Below are 7,704 nucleotides of genomic sequence, written 5' to 3' on the forward strand. Positions count from 1 at the left end.
AACTAGGAGGTGGCAGGTATGTTCTGGTTTGGGACCTTAACTTTATTTTTTCAGTCCCCAGCCAGGCAAGTAACAGCTGCGGGGATGGCTGCCACCAGTACTGGGTACTGCCACTTTGTGCCTGCACTTACCAGAGTGAGAGGGACATTGGGGAGGAGATCCAGCAGAAAATCAGGGAAGGCTTTGTGAAATGAGATGACTCTCATCACCAGTAAGGTAAGGATCTGGTGACCTAGGATCTAGGGAAAGGCCTGTTTTCTGTCGAACGTGTTAGCAGAAGGAAATTCAGAGCAGTGGAGAAAGCTTATGTACTAGAGCATGGAGTAATTCAGAGCATAGTTCAGGTCAATGCTGATGGAAGCTTCTTTTTGTCACCCTGTTTGGTAAAGAGTTATCACAGATATGCTCCGCATTCTCCATTTTCAGGGGACTGACTGTTCAAAGTATGTATTAAGCTGAAATGGTCTCAGAAGTATGCTGGGTTTTTCCCCTGCTTGCACAGGAATTCCTGTATTTGGCTCACTACTAAAATTATTAACTTACAAGAGCTCTTTAATCCATATCTGCCTGTAATAAGTGGCTTTTACATGTCTTGACTAAGGGAACAGGATCAGTTTTTCAGTTTGCAACCTAGTTTGATCACGTACGCTACCACAACACACACTGCCCATCAGCCAGTCTTGCTCACAGAGCACGCCCCACCTGAAGAGCACTAGGGTGGCCTAATTTCACATCACCTCTAAAGGAGACAGGTACAGGACAGAAAAGTTCCAAGAGGTTTAACCCAGGAGGCCACTGTGTGCCTTGGCTTTTTGTCTCTAGCCGTGGTACGTGTTTCATGAAAAGCCTCTGGTGAAGGGAGCCTGCCAGAAGATTCTTGCCAACCTGAAACTGGATCTCCACCTCATGCACTGGCCCCTTGGGTTCAAGGTACAGTAACAGCAATATCCTTGGCTTTCCCTCCTGGAATACTTCATCAAAACTGCCACTTGCGCTTGCAGGACTACTGCTGCTCCAGTCCAGAAAGGCAACACGTCTGCTGTGTGTATCAGTACTGCTCCGGTGCTGCTCATTCAGCTTTGCTCTGCCCACGAGCCAGGCTCTTGATCTCTGCCCCCGAGACTGCTGCTTGCACAGTGTCCTCTTTCCTTTTGATAGTGGGAGATGCAGATCTAACACTCAGATTAGGCATCCCAGCTGCAAGCTTGAGTTGTGCTGCTTTACTTTTGGCTACGCATTGTCTTCTACAAATCCAAAGTATACTCATCTGCCAATGACTTAGCCTACCACTTTGTGGGAAGGAGGGCTGTGCTTTGCTGCCCAGCAGAAATTCTTTCCTCTGCATGTTACAGAATCACAGAGCAAAAGAAAATGCTTCTATTTTCCATTTCTGTCTTTAATTACCAAGTCCTTAATACAGTACAGACTGAGCTGAAGGAGCCTTAGTGTTGTTCCACAGACCCTGGATTTCAAAAGGTGAGACTTTCTGACATCCAAGTTTCATACGTCATGTACTTCAAAGGAGTTGATGTCTCAATCTATTTCTAGTCTTAGCTTTTCCTTTCTGCTACAGGCAGGTTAAGACCTCCATCCTATCTGCTTTTGAGCTTGTTAACGTTTTCATACTTTTAAAGCTGTCATGGTTAGTTTTATGTGAACAAAGCCCTTGAGTAAAAGTGTCATGGCATAATTAACATCTGAACAACACACTAAGTGTAGAGCAATATGGAAATGTGGGGATCTGTTGCTGTCCTTGTACATCTGAGATGTTGTGATTTTCTTAGTGCTACCAACTTAAACTGAGGCTCCCCTCACAGGAGACCTGTGTGTACATAATGTTCAGCAGATGTGGCTCACTCTAGACCTCGGTTAAATGTTCTTGGGACCTAAACAGGGCCTTATACTCTTCAAAAAACAAATCTTAAAAAGCAGTTCTTTTTCCTATTTTCCCTTAATAGTCATGATAGAGGAGTACAGCAAGCATGCTTGTTCTGCTTTATTCCACAAGTGCTGTGAGTTGTTTATCTGTATGTGTTTTGGTGAGTCCTCACTTTGCTTGGTCCAAGAGATACACCTGTCCCTCCTACTAGAAATGGTTGCTGACAATAGTGCCATAAACCTGCATGAACAATGTAGAAAAGTATTAGTAGTTTCTGTACTAGAAATTAAAGCTGTCATGGTCCTCAGTTGTATTGGTATTAACTTCCCAACAAAGAGGTTTCAAGCATTTTCTTCGTCACTGACAGGCAGGGGAGGAACTTTCCCACAGATGACAAAAGCACATCTATACCCAGAAACACAGATATTCTACAGACATGGGAGATAAGTTCAGCCACCATGGGACAATCGCGTTTTCTGTCCTTGACAGTCTTCTCCATGCTTGCATTACCTTTAGAAGCCACAAAGTTCTTATGTATTTATTGCATGGTATGCAGTGTAGATTTTTAAAACATACGTGCTTAGTCAAGCTGATAGTCTCCAGTGGAGCTGCAGACCACATTGCCTGACCATAACAACTGCAGAACTGCCTTCACCACAGTTCCTGGAACTGCTCAAATACATTTCGCTGGAATAAAGGTGTAGTAGGTTGTGATCTTGCCTACAGCCTAGAGTACAGCCCTCCAGTGCTGGCTTGATGGCACACTATTGATTATCATTATTTTCCCTGTGCAAATAACTTAGTATGAATTCCTGTCATCTCAAGAAATGAACCTTTGGGCTTGGGTGAGACGGAAGGCATGGCACAAATACAGCAGTGCACACTTTTCCCCAAGAGACAAACTTTGCAAATCCAATCGGTTGTCTTTCCCTTCCCGTGAAGGCCCCGCTTGCTCTTTTTAGCCTCTCTGGACCTCGCCACCCCCCCTGCTGTGAGCAAAGCTGAAGCGTGCATGGGCCGGGGCACAGGGACCCTCCCTGGGACAGCGAAGCCCCTCGGCGCTTTGCCCCGCGGGCACCAGAGGGCAGCCAGCCCTCAGAGGAGACCCGCGTCGCCCCCTCCCCGCCGGTCACCGTGGCCACCATGCCCTGAGCTCTGGCCACCGCGTTTCGGACACCACGCAAGCCGGGGGTCTGCCCCCGGGCAGGGGCGGCTCAGCCCCTCGGCGCCGAGCCCAGGCTGCTGGCCCCCTGCCAGCCTCCGGGGTGATTCCCCCGGCCGCACCAAACGCTGCCGGCCCAGGGCACCCAGCCCAGGACAGGTGCTCAAGGATGCTGTCTCCTCCAGCAGGCGTCTGCAGCCCAGCCACCCCCTCCCACAGCAGCTGGGGTACCCGAGCCCTCCCACAGCACCACAGCATCGGGGCTTGCTCATCCCCACAGCGGAGCAGCAGGGCCCGAGCCCACCGACCCCTTTGGCCTCTCCACCTCTGGCTGACCCTGGCCCTGGAGGGTACGGTGCAGAGACACAAGTCCCCGCAACCCAGTGACAGCAGAGCTGGGCACCTGGGCTCCCCACACACCCCTACGCACACAGACACCCGCTCTAGAGCCAAACTCAAGCCATCAAAACAATCAAGGTTCCTTTAACAAGGTCAGGTGACATGAGGAGGTATTTGCTTTTGTGGCTGTGGCACTTTTCCATTTCCTCCTACTGGGCAGGTGACCAAACACATAACCATAAAGCTGCACGTCAGGTTTCATGGAAAAAAAGGTAAAACCTTTGCTCAAGAACAGAGGCACCTTAGGACTCTTCCCAAAATTTCCACTTTCAATTTATGAACGTGTAATCCAAGAACATTTGTTTAGCAGCTTCCTGAAGGAAGCAACCCGTAAAACCCCTCAGTAATCCCCAGGCGCAGGTGAGACAGCTCCGCTAAGACCAAATACACATTTTCATTGAACAATAAAGATACAATGTTTGCTATGGGGCAGGGGGAGCCAAAGGTTTAGACCACTGTCTTTCAGCAGTATACCTTCTCCTGCTCGGGTCACCCAGTGGCTGCAGTGCCTTCAGAGGTTTCCTTGCTCCAGCATGGCTCATCCATCAGCTGCGGTCCCTCAGAAGTAAACCCTTTCAGCATGGACCTCCTTCAAAGAGGACCTATCTTTCCAGGAGTGTGTCTGAGCCCAGGCATCGTGGGCTTAAATTCTGGCATGAGATGGGGTGTTTACATCAGTTTTGGAGGTAGCTGGAATTGGTTCTGGCTGGCACTGAGCAGTTCACGGTCTTCACACAGGTTGCCACTGCCATTCCCTGATACCCCCTGTAATTTATGTCCTTTACATTCTGCCCTTCACCTCACTGAAAGATGTATTAAGAATTTTCACCCTTATATAAACTCTAACATAATCACAACCTTAATGTATATTCATTATAAAGTCTATCCCTTGTCACTACAGACCAGAGCACTGTTGTTAACAACTCATCAGTGTGAACACAACACACATCACAAACTCACCAAAATTATCAGGGTCAACACTGCAACAATCTTAACATATACTTTCCAACCCCTTCTAAAACTTTTTCCAAAATCAACCACGCCACTGGACATCCAGCATTATCTTTGGCCATGCCACTAATCTCCTGCCTATATTCTACAATGCTCCCTCCAGTGCAAGTTGCTCCTTATGTCCCATCCGCTCAGGCAATGCCAGAGGGGAAGTAATAACTGTGTACAGACCTTGGAGTTTTCAAGCCATGGCATCAATGATCACCGCTTTTTCAGGGCCCCTTCCCTGCAAATACAGTCCAGCAGTCCAAGCAACTCCAGTTGATTACCCTCTTCTTTCCAGTCCCTCTGGGCAAGTGTCTCACCTGTGGCATCAGGAACATCAGGCCATTGCTCCACACAGCCCTTCACTAGCTGATCCTAAAGCCTTCCTCCCTTGTGCAGGGCAGTGCTTGTAAGTAGCATAGAGCCCAAACTCCCCAAAACTCAGGCAGGCTCTTCCCATCTGCCAGAGCTCCGTCGGACAAATACTACTGTGAAGACAAAAATTCTCATCACTCCGAGAAGATGGGTGTTGTGGTTTAACCCTGGCCGGCAACCAAGCACCACGTAGCCGCTTGCTCACTGCCCCTCACCCAGAGGGATGGGGAGGAGAATCGGAAAGGAATGTAAAACTCAAGGGTTGAGATAAGAACAATTTAATAGGTAAAGCAATAGCCACGCACACTAGCAAAGCAAAGCAAGGAATTAATTCACGCCTTCCCATGGGCAGGCAGGTGTTCCGCCATCTCCAGGAAAGCAGGGCTCCGTCATGCGTAACAGTTGCTTGGGAAGACAAATGCCATAATGACAGATGTCCCCCCCTTCCTTCTTCTTCCCCCAGTTTATATACTCAGCATGACACCATATGGTATGGAATGCCTCTTTGGCTAGTTCAGGTCACCTGTCCCACCTGTGTCCCCTTCCAACTTCCCATGCCCCTCCAGCCTTCTCGCTGGCAGGGCCCAATAAACCAAAAAGTCCTTGACCCAGTACAAACACCACCCAGCAACAACCAAAACCATCAGTGTCCCATCAACACTATTCTCACATCAGAGCCAAAACACAGCACTGCACCAGCTACCAAGAAGAAAACTGACTCCATTCCAGCTGAAACCAGGACAATGGGAGATCCACCAGGATATGCGCCTGCCTTGATTTGAGCTCAGAGTGAAAAATAGGCCAAGGTCTTCTACAGTCAGGTTCAGCCAAAGATGCTCAGATCTGGGAGGCTGAACTGCAGCACCCCACTGACCAAGATAAATCTCCCCTTTTAAAGGCTCGGAGCAAGGCAGAAACTCCCGCTGCTCTTCCCAGGGATCTGGGCTTGAAACCTTGCGTGCCCTTACCTCAGCACACTGGTTCCAGTTATGCCTGTAACTGTTGGTAGCCGTAAAGCTGCAGACCCTTGCAGCTCTCCCCTTTACGAGTAGAGATGATCACACCTTGTGACTCTGTCACCTTCTTACATTGCCTTTGTGCTTTTTTGGCAGGCCACAGGGTCTCAGTCAGTAAAGACAGCTCCCCAGGGACATACTCATTTCCATTAATTTGGGCTCTGTTCTTCTCAGATACCAAACACTGCTGGTCTCCAAAGTTGCAGCTTGTGAAATTACAGTTACTAAATGCAAAGTCAGCAAAACAAACTGAAAACTCATGATACTATGCATCCTGTTTCATTGCAAAACCTCGAACGTGGATCAAGAAAAAAAAAAAAAAAGAAGAAAAACCCTCCTCCCCCACAGAGTTCCTCATTGCCAGCATTCACTGTAAAGAAACAGCTGGCCATGTTAGCAAGGACACAGCGCACAGGATTTAGCAGGCTGGCTGTAACCCGGTGACACATGCAGCAGTACTTCTTCCCCCAAGGTCCTGCTGCCATGTGACAGCCCCCGCAAGGCCTTGGCGGGAGGTAAACAGCAAAAAGCCAACTTGCCTTACAGCTGTGAGGGGAAACTCTCCCACTCATGTGGGCAAAGAATAAAAAAAAATAAAAATTACCCAACTTCTGCCTGAAGCCTCTTGTGACCAGATGGAGACATCTCTCTGACAAGAAACCACCAGGGAAAACCGAACCCGAACGGTAAGGAGTAAGCACCAAGTTACATAATGGCTTTGTGATCCAAGTGAAAACACATCACATCCTGCCAGGGACAGCTGATGGTGCTGACACAAAACAGGAGGGACATTAAAGAGGAAAACCAATTACCTTGCCCGCCCTTAGTTAAATGGAGCAAAAAATACCAAGCTGCAGCGAGCAGGGGCCTCTGCCATGGGAGAGGCACCCAGGGCAAACGCTCACACCTGAAGACACTCTCCATGTGCTAGCAAGCAGCAAAGCCTCCCGGGCAGCTCTGGGTTTTTTCCACTGCACTGCGACCTCTTCAGCAAACAGCGTATGCTCGTCTGCAAAAATTTCAAAGCCAGTTTCTGATGCGAGATTACTGGCCACGTACAATTTATGACTGTGCATTTTATTTGGAAACGCCCTCAGCACCTCTCTGAAGATGGAGGGATAATTTCATCATTATGTCACTCATTAAAAAGTCAGTGTTCCTCTTCTGTGACTTTGAAAACACTTTTAGAAAAACTCTCCTAACATTAAAGTGGGTTTTTTTTAACACACTTTATCCTAAATTGCTCCTAAACTACAGGTGACTTTCCATTGAAGCAGAAGCTGCATTTTTCCCATCTGGAGCTGGGAACAGGTTCTCCCCACTGTGCCAAGCTGGCCACCACATGGTTTCTCCAGCCATCTCACTGTACCAGCACACGGGGTGACAGGGCTCTGACAAGGGGGACCAGCCCAGGCCACCATCCCTGTCACAGGGATGTGCTGCTCCAGCACAGGGCTCAGCCCTCCCTTGGCCTGTGGAGCACAATTTGCAAACAGCTCTTAGGGTGCCAGGAGACACCTCTGTCGTGTCACATCTCCTCTGCCATGTGCTGGGGCGGCTGAGGTGCCACATCAGGGGACCGGGGCGCTGCGCGAGGCTGCCGGCCGGGTGGGAGGCACGGCCGGCACCGCACACCCCGCGCCCTGCCTGTGAAGTTAGCGCAGCCCCGGCGGCAGCACCCTCAGGCACAACCCGGGTGGCTCCGTGACCGAGGCCCGCAGACGCGGCCTCTTCACCGCTCGGCAGCCGCCCTGGACCCCCGCCGTGGGCCCAGGCCCCAGTGCCGCAGCTGCGCTCCGGACGCCGGCGCCTCCCCGCCATCTCCCCTCTGCGCCGCGCCTTGTCGTGCCGTGCCGTGCCGTGCCGCGTCGTGCCGT

This window comes from Falco punctatus, assembly GCF_963210335.1.
Source record: "Falco punctatus genome assembly, chromosome: 6".
NCBI classification, from domain to species: domain Eukaryota; kingdom Metazoa; phylum Chordata; class Aves; order Falconiformes; family Falconidae; genus Falco; species Falco punctatus.